At 36.9% G+C, this 19163-nt stretch overlaps 1 protein-coding gene across 3 annotated transcripts in view; it reads right to left on the bottom strand.

Annotated features, from left to right (window-relative positions):
- LOC141431132 (uncharacterized) overlaps window positions 1-18643 on the bottom strand; it is a 98298-nt gene extending 79655 nt beyond the window's left edge. For all 3 annotated transcript variants that reach the window (XM_074092144.1, XM_074092146.1, XM_074092145.1), the window contains exon 1: window positions 18447-18643. The gene's annotated coding sequence lies outside the window, so the exon portion shown is untranslated. The remainder of the gene's footprint in view (window positions 1-18446) is intronic.
- Between the last annotated feature and the right edge of the window lie 520 nt (window positions 18644-19163).

The following is a 19163-nucleotide window of genomic DNA, read 5'->3' as shown; positions in this document are numbered from 1 at the left end:
TTTATAAAATTTCGTTTTAATCGATTCAGCGAATTAAGTGTGAAGATGTGTAACAGATAGAGAGACAAACACAGCAAAATAGTTAAAATGCACCTACACTACAGTCAAGCAGTGGGCGATCTTTTCAATACAAATATCACATTGCCTGAAAAAAAGACATTTACTATGAGAAAGTTCTATGATGAGATATTGTTCAAAGGGTTCGATTGTAGTTGTGAGATTTCGCTTGCTAACATAAAACCACAAACGTATTAAACACGCAAAGTTAAAGAGCAGCTTATAAAATTGTAGTGACTTGTCGCCAAAGTCATTTAATTAATATAAATAATATAGCACAGTATAAACAAAACAAAACGCAGTGAGCAAAGTCCCTAATACCTTTCACTCCGTATAAAGCAGGCAAATAAAAGAAATGTGAACACATCTGCCTAATTTGCATGTTGAATGCGTAACGATTTGGCGATAGCGTTATGGGAAAGGCAAATTTAAAGTGGGATGTTGCATATGCTTTATAACTGCATCAATAAACAAGTCAAATACTACCCCAACCAACCCCAACTTCATAATCATCTAACCTCAAAAAATGTTCAACCGACTATGATGTAATTACAGCAAAAATAAAATTTTACTTGTAACAGGTTTCTTGCTGTTAGGCTTTAGTGCATATCCTGGAAATAGATAGACCGCTCAAATCGGTAAAAACTATTCCCCTAATTAAAAATAAAATTGGCTGTATGGATGTCACTTCTTTTGCCTATCCTTGGAGCCAAAATGAATTAATTTAATGAAATGAATAAATGAATGACCAGTGAGATACACCTTTGGCCTCATCTGCACTTAACATCAGGTGCGTAGGGGTCAATGACGGTTAGTTTTATGTAAAAAAAAATCTACTTGCTTTCGACATCCCAAGAGTATGGCTCGTCCGGAACACCAGCATTAATTTATCTTAATTAATCACCAATTTGGTCATCTTATGCGGCAACTTAACGTTTCATAATTCTAGAAAGTCCACGCAAATAATTCCAGCAAGCAGGTAAGCAAATACGTTTATATAAGAACCTGATTGGCCCTTTTTGGGTGACGTTCTAGATTCCAGCCTGATGACATTCCGCTGACGCAAGTAGCTGACACTTGACAGGTAGGTACTTGACAGACGACCATTGTTTGCTAATTTAAAAAAGCTTACATCTGATGAGTATGACCTGCAGTTTTGAGAAATGATTCGTTGCATCAATGGTTTTTATTTCTTGACTTACTGACATTTATAACTGATAAACTTACGAGTACTAAATAGTAGGTGTATTTGGTGGCATATTTTTATATTTATTTTAAAGCGTGGATTGATTACCTAATGCAATATAGCGATGTAATAAACATTGCGCTTGTGTGTTATTTTTTCGTGTTACATATACAGCTTTCCAATATCAAAGTCTATTTGTAATTCTAAGCTTTACCGGTCCAAGGAAGCGAGGAAGACTCCTCTAAGGTAACTTTGTTGTCTGGCATCAACAATGACCTGAAGAAAATCCGAATGTCGAGAAGAGCCGACCTCAAATGAAATAGATTAAGATTTAAGTACCTAAAGACAGAAAACGTAAGATAATCGTTCTAATGTTTTAGTAGTTCTAACTGGTTTAATATATTTTTGTGTATCGCCAAAGATCTTGAGATTAGCTATCGACTTAGGTATACCCATTTACTGGCTTTTTGTGAGATCTTATTTTTCTTACTACTCGTATTGACTGTTCTAAAACTCTTTTGTGACAAAAAGGACTACTTCACTGGCTCATGTTTTAACAGTCTCCAAAAAAAGGAGGACACTGTCGTCGCATTCTCTTTGAAAAAAAAAGTTAAAATCAAGTTGAGCTACAACCACGCATGGAGTTGCAGAAAAACGTGCAATTACATCATTTAACATGAATCTTGGTGTCCTTAACTGCATGGTGGAAGCTACTTATCATTTAAATTCTTCACATTATATAAGAATCGTCGAGAGTTTATTTTTACATTTGAGTGCAGTCTGTGCGAAAATTAGTATCAGTTGTGTATCTTGCCGCTATACTTACCTACATAGGTTCATTCACGGGCATAACTAACAAATTTTCTAGTGTGATGTAGTACCGGCTAAAGCATATAATGATGACTATATATTTTAAACGATTTCAAAAAAAGGGGGAGGTTCTCAATTCGCCTTCACCGGTCAATCAACAAAAAAATCGTCTTTATTTTTTTAGCCTCGCGCGAGAATTTAAAAATGTAAATTTAATTAATTTGCTGTACCTTAAACCTTTAGGTCGAGATATAACTGTTCTTTGGTATTTATTTATCAATCAAAATTTACATCATCCTGCTTTAGATCCCAACCAAAGACTGTTATTTTATAATGGTATTAAGACAATTTTATAATAAGCCAAAGTGTGTCTATGTAAATGTTGAAATTCATAGTTTAATAATATATCAATATATAACGATAAGAATAACGATCTGTACGACCCGAAACCAACCTATCAATCTCTCAAAGGGCCGGCAACGCCTCTGCGACACTCGTGTTGCGGTTGTCTTTGAGTGGCAGTGATTGCTTCTCATCAGGTGACCCGCATGCTCCTTTTTACTTCTCTTACATAAAAAAAAACTAACTGAGCTACTGTTTTATAACACCAAAACCAATTAAAATATACACCTACTACTTTAAGGAAGCTTAAATATAATGAAAGTAATTATTATTTTTGCACTCATGATATATACTATACTCCAATCACGCTACTTATTTCATTTTGCAATATGTTAATATGTTAAATGTTAGTACGCTTACCACGCAAAAAGTGAACGGTTTCTATATAATTGATAATAGCAAAAAAATCTGCACGTAACATAGCTAAATAAATACGAAAACAAGCGTGTGGAATTTTTAATTCTACCCGCCATATTGAAGTAATTGGTGAAACTAGTTTTGTGCATGTATTTTTTTAATACGGAAACTTTCTTGGAATACTACCTACTAATATCTATTTGCTAATAAAATAAAATAAAACATGGCTCGCGACTTCCTCTCTAATGTTTACAATTTTTTTGTATAATATGGAAGCACCAACTCACTTTAATTTCATGTAGGTACCTAATATGTAATGGTGGATTGGTTAATGTTTGATATAAGTTGGGTAAATATCATGGGTGGTGTAACTTTGGCCGTGTCGATATCTTTGCACTTGACTGTACCTACATGGGTAAAATTGCCTTTTTTTATTTATGACAAAGTAAGTAGGTACATAATCCGGCCCACTTTCATTGGTCTCCAATACAGCTTTTCCATACATATAAGTGTTAGTGTCAAAGCTTCACCCATTGCGGTGGATCTGCCGTGTAATTATCATACAGACGGCGATGGCTTCCGCCGCCTTGAACGTGGCCACCGGACGCGGCGCGTGCGCTTAACATCCGCCGGGGCTTTTTACCTAACTGCGCAGTAAAGGCAGAGTCATGCCACACACATATGACCTATAATAGAGAGACCTGCTGCCTATGCACAGCCTAGCAATTGGAACTAGAGACCTGAGGCCGTATTGTTTAACGGGCTGACGTTCGCGATCGCCTTCACCATCTCTTTTTAGGGTTTCGTACCCAAAGGGTAAAAACGGAATCCCTATTACTAAGACTTCGCTGTCCGTCCGTCCGTCCGTCCGTTCGTCTGTCACTAGGCTGTATCTCATGAACTGTGATAGACAGTTCAAATTTTCATAGATTATGTATAACTGTGGCCGCTATAACAACAAATACTAAAAACATACAACAAAGGTGATTTGTTTGCCGTTTTTTGCAAATGTCTAATGAATGTTGTATAAATGGTACGGAACCCTTCATGCGCTGGTCCAACTCGCACTTGGCCGATTTTTTACCCTCTTCTTTACCGTGTGACAGAAATAAATGGTGAAAACGAAATTTATTCCAAGTGTGTGAGACAATAAGATCTCAGGACATATTTCTGAAAGATCATACGTAGGGTTGCATGCCCTAATTTTGCAAAATTTAATCTGGAATAGTTTATTAGATATATCGATATTTTCGATAGGTATTACTTATTTGCCATTTGTCAGCTTTTCATTAGTGTATTTTTTGAATCGATTTAGACGTTCCAGATACTACAACCTGCATTCCAACCAAAACTTACCTCTTCATTATACCATCAGGTATATTAGTACCAAATTTTACATAATCGCTTTAGTAGTTTCGGAACAAATCTATTATGACAGACGGACAGACAGACATACAGACTCACGAGTAATAAGGGTTCTGCTTTTTCCTTTTGAGATATGGGACCCTAAAAACTATCGTAACTAATTATTTCACTGCAAGAGAGATGCAACGAGAAAAGATACGTTTATAGTAATGCAATACATGGCCGAGGGCAGTGCTCCCGTGCTAAATATAGACTAAAACACAGGCATTCAGGGAGTTTATGGGAGTGGGGAACGCAGTATACAGTGTAATTTCAAAGGTAGAGAGGTACAGTGGTCTCAGAATGAATCGTTAATAATCAAAATAATAATAATCTTAGAATAATTTAAAATGAAGGTCAGTGCCCTATTTCACGAAGTTACAAGTTACAATTTACAAGCGGTAGTCTTTGTTTAACAGTATGCGTTGAAAAGAGATTACCGCTTGTAAATTGTAACTTGTAGCTTCGTGAAATGGGGCCCAGGACTGATGCATGGAAATGCCAATGACATATGATAATTAGATTAATTGGAAACATAGTAACTGTAGCTCAGAAAGGTACCTAATAAGAAAAACCGAAGGCCTTAAAAAAACTTAAAATAACAAAACAAAAAGGAAACCTACGTCATAGTTGCCGTTGTGAAAGGTATAAACAACTCAAATGATGTTATTGAATTTGACGGTTAATTTAAAAACAAACTAATAGCGACAAAATGACTCATGGACACGAGTCTGGTGAACGGACATTCACTCACTGGAGACTCCTGCTCCACTCTGCAGCTAGACTCAACGACTTACACAAAACAAATAAATATTTATACAAGCTTTTATTTAGTTTCACCTGTTCCGTTGTCTGTCTGTCTGTCTGTAATCAAATCTTGCAAGTTAAATTTGAGATTGGTTTTTTGGAATATTTTTGTATTTCTTATTTCAATTTACTGTTACTTTTACGGTCATCCCGTAAAGCCCATATCGAAAATACAAACTGAAATATAGATGCATAGAAAAACCAGAAAAATATGACCAGCGCTGGGAATCGAACCCAGGTCCTCGGCATTCCGTGCCGCGTGCTATACCGCTACACACACCACCGCTGGACAGTCGTACAGACACGAATTTCTCCTATGGACCACATAAAATGCATAAAATAAATAAATTTGACCAACTTCCAGTAGTCAGATTGACTTGAAATTTGGAATAGGTACTTATGTAAATTGCGCGACAATATAATAATCTGGTAGTAACATCCTGGTAGTTCGGCCAGGATCTGTTGTTTGTAAATCTGTTTAAAAAAATATGCCTCGTTGCGTTTCTTGCCGGATTCTTCTCAACAGAGGTTTATACGAACCGGTGGTAGATTTTTTTTTGACATTCATAAGTGCTTGTTATAGCCTAAATTGAATAAAGATATTTTGACTTTGACTTTGACTTTTGATCGTCTCCGCAGGACGGAACTCTTTAACGGTTAATTGCATCGACTTGAAATTTGGTATGCAAATGTAGTTTGGGTGACAATGCAAGTAAAGTCGACAAAAAAAGCTAGTATTAAAAATGTTTGTTTTTACTAAAAGCTTGTTTTTTAAAACTAGACCAACATTTACATTTAAAAGTGGGAAAGTTTGTGTGTGTGTAAGTATGGCGTTCATTAAGTAAGGAGTAGAGTAGGAGCGCTACTGCTGGTGGCGCGCTGTTGCCGCGCAAACTGCAACTGCCTACTTTGGACTCGACCCAATGCACGCTAGGGTGTGCAGGCGTCTCTATTTTCATTACTCTTTCACGCTTAAACTAATCGATGGATTGGATTGATTTTTGATTTATAGATAGCTTAATCTCCCGTTTGACTCATATGCTATTATTTACCCAAATGTTCCCACGGGATCGAGTCCAGTGACTTGCAATTTGACACGGCTGGTTTTCAAGCAACGTTGATAAAAACCAAGATGTATTTTTTGAGAATTCTCACAGGATTTCTGTAAAACCAGGGAATTGACTGTTTAACCCGAGCAAAGCCGCAGGTAAAGGCTAAGGTTTTAAGCTTCTTAACAACTGAACTCTTGTTATAATACTGCTAGCGCTGTTCTTATCGTACCTTCGTAAGTTCGTAACCTCAATCCAGCCATCCCTTTCCCCCATTAATCACGTATCATCTAATTGTTACACAACACCAATCAGCGTGCGTCTTAACTTTCAAATGCTTTAGCTGATCAATAATTAGAAATAAATTGGCCGAGAGCATTGCGGAGTAGAAAGTGTGTTTGCGTCCAGCGGAGAGCGAAGCGATGCCGCGATGGCGTTGGAATCGGGGGCTACCACGCAATTCGAAAATTGAAGTTCGTATCGTACCGTCCTTATCACTCTATTAGCGTCGTGGAACGGTAAGATATGAAGTTCGAATTTTACACTTCGTAGTATAGAACCAGAAGGGCTATCGGGAATCTTGAAAATCGAAGTTCGTGTCGTACCGTCCCTCTCACTCTCGTATTAAATAATATAAGCATGAGCGGGACGGCAAGATACGAAGTTCGAATTTTGCACTTCGTAGTATAGAGCCAGAGGCTTTATTGCCTATCACACTCGGAATCGTAATCGTTTTCACCACTTCTTTCTGTCAATCGGTATAGGATAAGGGTAGAAAGAGACGGTGAATGTGAACGCTAGCGCCTAGGCGTTAAACTGCCCCAGTTTACGTTTCAAATAACATTAAAATTGGTTAGATTGAGGGTAAAAAAATAATAAATTAAGGGGCTGTTTCACCAATCACCACCCATTGATTAATTTTATTTGACGGATAAATGTGATGCCGTCTCCGTCTATTCGAATAAAACAAACAGAGACGGCATCACATTTCTCCGTCAAATATGGTGAAACAGGGGGTTAGTCTGTCAATTAAATTATCGGAAACTATTGCACACGTATTTTTTGTCAATCAAACAAAAAGTTACAAAGACACCTACACCAAGCATCTGTAAAGTTTGACAGGCTGCGAGTGATTTTCTCAGCAAGTCCGAATGGTAAGACACGACAATCGTTAGCTTTATTAGTGGTAGCAATGGACGCCATGGTCGGTCACCTTAACCCACTCCACGGCCGATCACGTTATCTATCTATGCATCACATCTTTAAATGGAAAATGAAATGTTAACAGTGACTTGCTAGATTTCTGAGCGATGTCAAAAGCTTTCCTTGGATTCAAAAGTTGAAAGAATTCTTAAGGTTTTTTTTTATTCGACTGGATGGCAAACGAGCAAGTGGGTCTCCTGATGGTAATAGATCACCACCGCCCATAAACATCTGCAGCACCAGGAGTATTGCAGATGCGTTGCCAACCTAGAGGCCTAAGATGGAATACCTCAAGTGCCAGTAATTTCACCGGCTGTCTTATTCTCCACGCCGAAACACAACAGTGCAAGCACTGCTGCTTCACGGCAGGATTAGCGAGCAAGATGGTGGTAGCAATCCGGGCGGACCTTGCACAAGGTCCTACCACCTGCCAACCTGTAGGTGAAACCAATTTTTTGTGAGTCACGTATTTTCGGTAGCGTAATTTCTGCTGCGTTCGGTTTTATACATAAGCCCAGTTTGTACCACACGGCTACTAAAAATGAGTTGTATTTAAACTCTTTATTGTACAAAATAAATAATCAAACACAACTGTCAAATATTGAGATTATAAAGACGAATTTATCCATGAACCAAAAGAATTTCTTTGCCCACCCGCGACCTTATTATAGCTAAGCTTATGCAAGATATGCGTGTTCATGCAGCTCCTTAACCTTCACACTGTAAGAACACACAAATCACACAAACCCATCTATCACCACCACCACACTACACTGACGCGAACCCCCCCCCCCCCCTTTAAGGGATCCTCTCATCACTGTTACCATCAACTGCTATACCAGTCAACTTTTGAGTGAATGAGAGGATGATTTGTATACAAATAGAAAATGTCTCTTACGAAAAATAAAATGTGACATTTTCCGAAACCGTTTCCCCATGTGAGAGTGGGTGAGATTAGGCTCGACTCCCTCCCACCCTGAACGTCTCACGAAATTTATGATGATGGTGATGTGTCTATGGAGCCTTAAAAAAATGTATACACTACTTGTATGGGGTGAATTGAGTAGGCAGCAGGGTAGGCAAAGCTAGTGCTGGCGGAGCACTACTGCGGCGCAAACTGCCGCAAACTACCAACTGCCTACCCTGAAATCGACCCAAAATAAGCCAATACATTTTTTAAGACTCCATAGACACACCAGCATCATAAATTTCGTATAATACAATACAATAGGTACAGTCGAGGGCATTAATATCTACACAGCCACAGCGTCAAATATATGTATACACCAACCTTATGGTAAGTGGTATAAAGGTGTATACATATTTTTGACGCCTTGGAAACGTACATATATTTATGCCCTTGTCTGTACAGTTTTTACTAAAATAGGTACCTACTCCATCTTCATTTCGTTGTCCCAATAACACAATTTACGCAACATAACAGCTTCGCCGTCGCGGCTGTCAGACAAATTGACCTTTGCAACAGACGCGTTTAATTGCGGCCTATCCGACCCGTTCCGCTGGCAGGCGGGGTGTTAACGAACACTTCCTGATGCATTACACACTTGTACTTCGCCAAGGTTGGATCCACACTGATTGAAAAAAAAACACGTCAACTCGTACAGTAGGTTTGCGAAATCCATTCTAGTTTTAGGAAACTCTCTGTTAGTGTATTTCTCTAAAGTAGGCTGTCTTTAACCTATCAGGGGCACTTGTACTTACAGATGTACTTGTGTTTACAGATGTGCAAGTTGCAGAAAGTTAAAAAAAAACGGAAAACTTAAAGGAAATTTCTGGAAATTTACGCAAGAAATATAATTACTGCCCTCCTAAGCCAAACGGCGGTACTCGTATCTCAAAAAATCACTTAGGTATGAGTTATTTATACCATGTGATGCAGAATGCTTATGAGCTACACAATAGTATCTAAATAACTCAAGTGCTTTTTTTTAAATACCGCCTTTTGGCTTAGGATGGCAGTATAGGAAATTTAAATTTAAGAAACGGAAAATTTCAATGCCCATACTCGTACAAAATTGTGAGAAATATCCGAAATTTTCCTTTATGAAAAAATCGGCAATTTTGGAAAGTTTCCTTTGGTACATCAGTTCTTATATTTGCAAAAAAAGCTTGTATAAAAATGACGTTGTTACAAAAACTTATTTAATATTAATTGAATGATTCCGTTATGTGTGAAGCTGAGTTGCGCGAGCGCAGGTCAGGGGGCGGCAGAGATTTACTCGTTACTCGGCTTTGCGTCACTGCCTTTGTTTATGGAAGTAAACGTGTGTTTCCTAGTAAATGAACCGTAAGAAGTTTGTAAGCAATATTATAATGGACTACGACGTTACTCCGCTACTACAGAAAACATTCGTTTTTTTGCGTGAAACATGTTTGTTGCACAGACCAGGGTGTTCACTATAAATCTTAAAATAAAAAACCCTGAGTTTTCCTGACCACATTTCTAAATTTCCCTGACCAATCATATAAATTTCAAAGCAGGTTATACCGGGCGTGGTCTGTAATACGAGCAAAAAATTAAAACGTAGATCGTCCTCGTCAAACTGAAAAACATTAGTTCAGCTACTTAATTTTTTTTTGGATTTATAGCAAATTTCCCTGACCACCTTGAGCTTCCCTGACTTTGCAGAAAGTGGACACCCTGACAGAAAAAACAGTCTTGCATGTTGCACGTGTAAAGGAGTTAGGGCAAAGATTGTAGTTCAAGGCTGGTTGCACAGAATATCAACGATAATTATCGCGATAATTATGGATTGATAATTAACAATGAAAATAACATCTATACCTGTGTATGATATTATGTATTATGTATAACGGTAATAAAACTCTCCGTTTTAGAGCTTCCAGGATGTTCGAGGCATCGAGCCAAAAGTGGCAGGTGCTGATGTCAATGAACCCAGTTGACATAATGGCTCATTTACATGTATTTGGTAAGACCCTTGACTTTGAATGTAAATGTAACTTTGAATGTAAATATAATGTAACTCTATTGCCAGTTTGCACTTTTAATCATTAAAAAATGTTTAGGTATATTTAATAATAAAATTTCATAGTATACCCTGAACTTGAATATATCAACGTTTACATGATGAATTGGCACGATACCGATAAACTTGTAACTCAATTTAGATTTCATGATAGAGTTCAAAAAAGGAGAGTTCATGATTTTCTTTTTCTCAATTGACAACACTGAAATTTTTTTCAAGCAAACAACATAAATTTATATTGTATTATACTATAATTAATAACTTAATAACACATATTTTTTATTTTCTAAAATACTCGCTGTCAATCGTCACTTCAACATCATCCCAGCCCGTATACGTCCCAATGCTGGGCACCGGCCACCTCTTAGAGGTTTTGAGGACGAATTGCTTCAGAATTGTGCGCATGTTTCCTCATGTTAATTTCTTCACCTATTATGTCTGAGATTACCTCAGACGTTTGTGAATAAAGCAGGAGCAAAAAACCAGCTAATTTTAATATTACGTGAACATTATCAATCTTTCGATATGTCATTTCTTAGTTATAATTTATTGCCGAATAGCTGACAAATGATGTGTCAGACGCGGCCATATAAAAGACATCAACGCGCGACATTTGAAAGTTCGACTAATTGAAGCGAATTGTCTTGGAGATTATTGCTTGTTTTGTGCTTGATAATGTATGTATGGGTGTTCATTGATGTATGTCATTTGTAATTATGCAAATACTTTAGCCGTTTTTATTCGAAATCATACATTATCTTTATTTTTCACTAATAAAGTAACGAAGTAAAAAACTAACAAAACAATTTAACCGAATCTTGGAAGTGAATTTAATCTTACTTCCGATAAGTAGTGCGTAAAATCTTAATTTAGCACATTGTGTCGAGTTTTGATGACAATGCTTTATGAAGTATCATTCACTAGCAAAAGGGGTGATTAAATTCCATTTTATATAAAAAAAAAGTTTTTTTTCCAGTTACCCAGATAGGAATAGGCAAAAATGCAGTTTTTTTATTAACATGTATCAATATTTACAGAACAGAGAATCAGTTACATTGACTCCATTTAAGCTTAGCGTTGTTATTATAATTTTATATAAGAGGGGAAAACGTGCATGCGGGTCATCTGATGAGAAGCAATCACCGCCGCCCATGGACAACTGGAACTGGAGTTCACCTTTGTACTCTTTTGGTTTTATTGTTTTCTTTTTGTATTATTTTGTGTTTTATGTACAATAAAGTATTTACATACATACAACTCACAACACGAGGGGTATCACAGGGGGGAGGGGGGTAATCTATATTAGATATGGCTGGGTGCTTCAGTAGTTATTGTTAGTTACTATGTATGTTGGTTACCTTGTTTATTTTTGTCGTAGTTGGTATTTCGTTGATATTCATCAACAAAACTGACTAAGGTTGACTGGTAGAGATCCCTTAGAGATAAGTTCCCATTTGTACATGATTCGCCATGTTTATCAATTGCTTTCGTTTCTTTATTATTGTACAATGAAGGGTTTACATACATTTCTTTTTTATACAAGACGGTATTTTGTGTTTGTATAGATAATTTAGTTACTTCTTAATTTGAATTGAATTTAAGATTAGTTACAAATTTTCTGTGTTAAAATGTCACATGTCTATTGATGTATGTAATCAGTAATTATGTAAGCATTATGCAGCACAATAAGTACATTTTAGCTGTCATGTTGGCACGTCAAGTTGCAGCAAAAACCTAGTTAAGTAGCTAATATTTGAGACACGGAGCAAAACTTGACTTTAATTTACAATTACGTACATTGAGTTGCATAAGGACTGGTTAAGAGACTTTAAGACAGTTATTATTGACTAAGCAGTCAATTTAACTCACGCGCGACAGATGGACAGCTGCTATATTGCACGATGTGCAGTGCAGTGCACATGCATTAAAATGGAAGACCATATCAATGAACTACATTAACTTTACCTTGCTTCTTTTGAAGAGACCGTCGTACCTATTGTAATTATTTTATATGTACTTATACTCGTAGGTATAGGTATGTTACGTATATATTTCTTATTTGCTCTTACTTTCATAAATATTGTGCCTATTTTATGCTCAAGTTGTGGTTAGGCAGCAATAGATAAATATTAATTTGCTATGTATGGGCAAAAAAAAATTATTGGCGAGATTCTTGCGGCACATTCTTCTTGGCAATGGTCTTTTAGAAAAAGTTGTTAGACAAATAAAGATACGTAAAAGAGCCCTCTGTGTACCTTGTTGGTAAAATGAACTTTTTGTTATAATGGGTCAAATAAAAAAAAACTATTGAATGACTTCAACACACCATCGGATCACTCTCTTGTCTGTCTTTGAAACACATTAAAAATAACAGTCAGTAGAATTTATTAGTCATTGCCAAGAATCGTACCCCCATCTTCTGCTGTCTTAGTTACTATGGGCCGGACATCAACATACATATCCATATATCATTGTTGTCATTATGATCATGATGCAAAACAACAACGAATGAAATTGTAAACAAACAACACCTTTTTAGAAAGTTTACACTTGTAGAAGTACACAGGCGTAGTTTACAAAACATCCTTTTGATAATAATTTGTAGCTACTAATATTTTCGCTGTTTACTCGCGGCGTATCCTGGGGTAGTTCTACGATCGTTTTAACCGCTATCAGTTTCCTGTCGCTTATACTGAAGAAATGAGTCGGGTAGAAGAAGTAAGTATTTTATCAACGACATGGTATGCGTGCGGTACAATTACAATTAATTAAAAGTTTTTGGTAAAAATTCATTTTGAATACAAGCTTTTTTTGCTGACTGTACTTTTTGTTGACTGTACTTGCATTGTCACCCAAACTACATTTGCATACCAAATTTCAAGTCGATGCCATTAACCGTTGAAGAGTTACGTCCTGCTGAGACGATCCTGGCCGGACTAGCAGGATGTCACTACCAGATTATTTTATTGTCACGCAATTTACATATAAGTACTATATCGACACAAATTGCAAGTACAACGAATGAAGTGCATAAAGTCGTGTATACATATTTAACTATAACTGTACTATGCCAAATTTCAAGACAATCCGACGACTAAAAGTGGGCCAAATTTAACTTGCAAGATTAAACATTAAATATTAATAAACATACATTGCAAGTTAAATTAAAAGCTTTTAATAATAAAATATCTTGCTTGCGGTCTCTCATTTAAATAAAGAAAGAAAAAAGAATACATTTATTCACTAATACAGAAGACACACAAATAAAATAACATTTACACAATTACACGCAAACAAACCAAATACATACACACACAGAAATAGTACATAATACACAATTTTGTGTGTCCCACAAATACACAATAAAAGCAAAACGGTCGTTGCTCGGTTTCTTCAATATATGCGAAAGGAAACTGAAAGCGAATAAAACGCTCGTAGAACTACCCTAACATCAATACTTTAAAACACACAAATGGCGTTTTATGGTGGAACTTCGAAGCAATGGGGTATTTTCCTGGGTAATAAAATATTATATTTACCCCCTGTTTCGTCATCCATTGATTAAATTTATTTGACAGATAAATGTGATGCCGTCTCTGTTTGTTTCGTACGAATAGACGGAGACGGCATCACATTTATCGGACAAATAAAATTAATCAATGGATGGTGAAACAGCCCCTTAGTCCGTCAGTTATACTACCAGAAAATATTGGGCTCGAATTTCATCTTTCCAAAAAGATAGTTATCTCAAGCTCTTTGTCGTCATAATGATAAATGGTATAAAATGGATGCGCAGAGGATTATCTTTTTTTGTCTCTGTTTAACAAGCTTTGCTTCGATAGTCTGAAAGAGATCGAACTATCGGACCACCTAGTCGATTGCATGATCAAAGTAATTTCGAAGTAGGATGCCTAAGAGAACGCCGGGATGATTTGTGTTAGTTACTTACGACAAGATTTAACTTTGATATTTTTACACGACTGTAGCCTGCCCTCCTTTATTAAGTAGTTATAATTTCAACGCCACGCCATTGGAACATATCGCTGCTTTAATTGGATAATAGCATAACTAAGAAACTATTCTTTTATTTCGGGAGAACCGTCAAAAGAAACACTTTAATTCTTTTTTTTTTTAGTTGTGCCACTATGAACCTAACGTAAAAAGCATTTTTTTAGCCGGACATTAAATAATGATTCAAAGTTATAATTTTCTAAGTATTCTAGTTACCTTTAATTTTTAACAAAAGACACTTTCAAGTGATATTTCAAGAAAGCGATCTCAAGTTTTATTCCTTTTATCATGATCAACATGCAGGATGCGGTAACCGCAGACGCGCGCGCACTGCAAAGCCTCAAACAGGCTACCCGGACCGGTTCGTAAGGCGCTTCTTTTTTAAATCACTGCTTAGACTCTAAGTAGGCACCTAACTGTATACCTAGTCGGATGGAAAAAGGAGTACAGGCTTAGCTTTCTGGATACCAGCGACAAGCGACAGCGAAACTACAAATAAATTGGTTATGCGTGTTCAGTCTAATTGTCATATTAATTATCGCTTGTTAGAAAAAATAAATCTAGATTTTTAGTTGTCAGTTTTTGATGACAAGTATGGCAAAGCTTATGTACATACGCTACCTTCGAGATGTATCCGAAGCCATACCTAAATAATTCACGCTTCTCTTGTTGCCAAACGAACGTTTTACTCCACGCCACTGTCAGTACTCTTATTAAAAACCCAACAAAAGTTATCAATGACACTTTCAAATTATATTTTCACAGGCGTAATTTTGACAATCAACCCCGTCTTGGACTTTTAATTACACATTTTATGGTTGGATAATTTAGTAATATCTTTAAACGAGCAATTTTGTTTATTTATTTATTTATTATATCGGCGATTTCGGAAACGGCTCTTGGATCGATGTAGCTTACGTAGCTTAGCCTATCTTTGGAAAAATGCGTGTTTTTGACCTATAGGTTTTTTTAAATCTAGATTTAACACGCAATGAGATTGGTAATTTCGATAGCTCTCATTATAGTATGATGAGAGCTATCACTCATCAGCACGATTCAGCGGTATAGTGTTGGTCTAGAGTTCAAATCTAGGTTGGACGCAATTTAGAATTTCAGTGGCGAAGCGTCCATAGAACTCTATTCCCACCGGCATGCCCAATATTTACTAAATAGGACTACAGGACATTCAGTAATTACGAAAAATGTAAGCGATCTTTGCTTCGGCTTTACCACGGAAATATCTGACGCTACGCCACTGGTATTTATTTAGACAGTCTAATTAAGTTTACCTTTTACTTATAAAGCTTTGACGACCAGATGGCCTAGTGGTTAGAGAACCTGACTACGAAGCTTGAGGTCCCGGGTTAGATTCCCGTGTCGGGGCAGATATTTGTATGAAAACTACGAATGTTTGTTCTCGGGCCTTGGGTGTTTAATATGTATTTAATGTTTTATGTATCTATCTATATAATTATATTTATCCGTTGCTTAGTACCCATAACACAAGCTTTGCTAAGCTTACTTTGGGACTAGGTCAATTGGTGTGAATTGTCCCGTGATATATATATCACAAATATTAATATACCTACCTACTACGAGCTAAGTTCTGTCACGTTAGCTAGGAAGATAGATACACGTCACAGAAAGTGAATGGCAAGAAACTGTAAGGTACAACTTTATTAGATGACATTGACATTCCACGTTCTGTCATTACTTTTCAACACTCTTTTTAATCCTTCTGCCCCATATACCTTTCTCGTTCAGGGAGGGCTTGAGAAGGATGTGGCTTACACATTCTCCTTAAACATTTAAGGGCATTCCTTTGTTTTATATTCGCATGTATAATATGTATTATGATTGTATACGTATATATGTCGGCGGCCGATCGTAAAATCCGCCAGATCACGAAATTCCTAGGCATATCGTGAAACGCCGCCATTTCATGATATGCCTAAACGTTGGCCAGGCATATCACGATGTGCCTGAGAAATAATACGGCAGATCGATTAGAGCAACGCATTCGTCGATATTCCTAGCTCTATACCGGGCACATCGTAAAATAGTTTCTTATTTGGCCACTGGTGGCGCTGCGTATGCAATGGCGGCCGTGACCAGCTGACCGCCCGTGTTTGTTTAGCGCGTGAGAAATGTCGGCGTCGCAACAAAATGATCTTTAAACCGAAAATAGTGATTGAATTCAAAATAGAAGTGCAAAAGAAGCTTTTGAACATCAGCTTCGTTCTTTTTATGTGAATCAAACGGATTCTGTGCACAATGTGAAAAAACCATGGACGTCTGCCCGTATTTTAGAGGTTAGAATTTTGTTGGTAAATAAAGTATTCACTAGTTGTTATTTATTTATATAGAAAAATTTAGGTACGACGAGCGAAGCGAGGAGTGGTTAGTATTAATTGTGATCACGACGCACGAGCCGAGCGAGCGAAGCGAGCGTGCCGCGGTAGCGGCCGGCGAAGTGCCAGAACCGATATGGCGGCGTTTCATGATATGCCTAGGAATTTCATGATCTGCCTAAACTGGCCAAATCATGAAATGGCGGCGCTTCATGATATGCCTAGGAATTTCATGATCTGCCTAAACGTCACTAGGCAAATCGCTAAACGATGAGTTATGAACGATATGGCGGATGTCCCTTAGCCAATTCATGAATTGGCGGCATTTCACGATATGCCTAGGAATTTCGTGATCTGGCGGATTTACGATCGGCCGCCGACATATATATATATATATATATATATATTTGATTTATTTATATTTTAGTTTATGTATATATTGTTTAAAAGACTGTATAGTAGCTTCCACCATTTTGACTCTTAAACTCACTCTTTGTCGGACCCTAACTGGTTACTCTTCTCATCTTCTCAAAGGTTGACTGGTCGATATCCGTTAAAGGAATAAGTCCGCCTTTGTACAAGTATCTCAAAGTTTGTCAATTTTATTTTGTTTCTTTTCTTTTGTACAATAAAGAGTTTACATACAATACAGACATACTTTTGAGGACAAGACCAGTTATGAAAAAAAAATACTATGGATTTGTAGGTAGTCTACGAATCAATTTTGTTTACCTTCTTAAGCTAAATCTGTCATCTCCCAGGGTAACAGGATCAAAGGAATTTGGGCACAAATTTGTGCCTCTGGGAGAAGACAGGTTTTTAGGTACTTATTTCCTACCTAAGTTGTTTCATTGTCGGAGTGACAGTCCATCATATCAAAGCGTTTATTTGTAAGTTTGCATGAGTTTGAGATCAATTGAAAAAAAAATGTTAATAGCTACACTACTATCCTTTATTACCACCTCGTAAGACTCGATTCAAATTTCCATCATTTGAATTTGAAACTTAATGCCACTCATTAGATTTAGAGGAATGTCCTAAATTTAGGACATTGGGCCTTACGAGTTCAGCGGGAAATTGTAGTTCCCACGGGAAATAGACAAAGTTGCGGACAACAGCTAGTCAATGAGACAAGGTAGCCTCGATTATATAGATTATAAAACACATAAATATACTAATAATAATAATTTATTAGATACTTTTTAACAATTTAACCAGTTAATTAAGTGAGTAGTAGTTAGAGAACCTAATTAAAGTAGGCAGCTAATTACCTAATGCATCTTAATGGAGTAGGTAATAAATTAAATCAACACAAAACAGACCCGTGATTGAGCCTTATCTCACCTAGCGAAAAGTTCCCGAAAAACAACAATAGCAGAGCATATACAGATATTATAATTATATCAATGTCTGCTTACGGAAAGATATTGATTGAATCGATAAATATTTTAACCAAGATCTAGGTATCTAGGTATAAAGTACAAACAAACACTCTTCTTAATCGCCAGTGACCTGTTTCAAATAACTTGAAAACATTCAACAGTTGGTTGTTCATACAAAGCCAGTAAAAGCATGTACAAATAAAGCTAAAGCTACAAACATTAACTGCTATACCTTGTCCTAGATTTGTCTATGAAGCTTGTGGATCCGACACTAACGCTTAAAAGCCACTTAATTTATGCTTAGCTTCTTCAAAAGATACAAGTCGTCGTAAATAACAGCCTTTTACTTAGAAATTACATTTGGAACACTAAAACTTAATTTAGGTAAGGTTCTATAAGTAAATTACAAATTAACTCACCAGTCAGTCAATTTCAGAGCCGTGAAATCCTGAAATTTCCAATTTTACCAAAAAGCACTATCGCACACTGTCTTATTGAACTCGTACAATTAATTTGGTAACGCAAAACTCACTAGCACCAATTAGTATTAGTTTCGAATGCGGCTGGCAACGCGTCCACACAGCGCGACGGTTCGCGGTTCACTGGGGAAGAGAAGTGAGAAGACACGTCACTGTGCGCCGGCGCAGGCTCACCTTTACTTCGGTATACGGCGATCGAGACGAGTTGATACTTTGGAGAAATATGTACAGTCAACCAATTTGATAGGCCACCGTATAATTATGACATTTTACTTTTTTATCATCATTATCAGCCTATAGCAGTCCACTGCTGGACATAGGCCTCCCCCAATGAGCCATTGCGCCCTGTCCTCGGCTACACGCATCCAGCTAAGTACTACCAGCACAGCAGCCTTTCGCAGATCGTCACTCCACATGGCCGGAGGGCGTCCTACACTACGTTACTACTTTTTTATAGAAAAATTAAATTGTTTACTGTGATAATGTTCTAGGGTAGCTAAGGAATCAAACTGGTTGGCTGTAGGTATTTTGATGAGAAAATATGTAATAGGTAGGTAGATACTGTCATATTAACATGCTTATATTTATTTCAGTTCCTATAGCAAATTTCCAAGCTTACAATGAAAGTTAATGACCGTTCGTGAATTAAACGTTTCT

This window comes from Choristoneura fumiferana, chromosome 9 (assembly GCF_025370935.1).
Source record: "Choristoneura fumiferana chromosome 9, NRCan_CFum_1, whole genome shotgun sequence".
Classification (NCBI taxonomy): domain Eukaryota; kingdom Metazoa; phylum Arthropoda; class Insecta; order Lepidoptera; family Tortricidae; genus Choristoneura; species Choristoneura fumiferana.
This window is presented reverse-complemented; position numbering and strand designations above follow the sequence as displayed.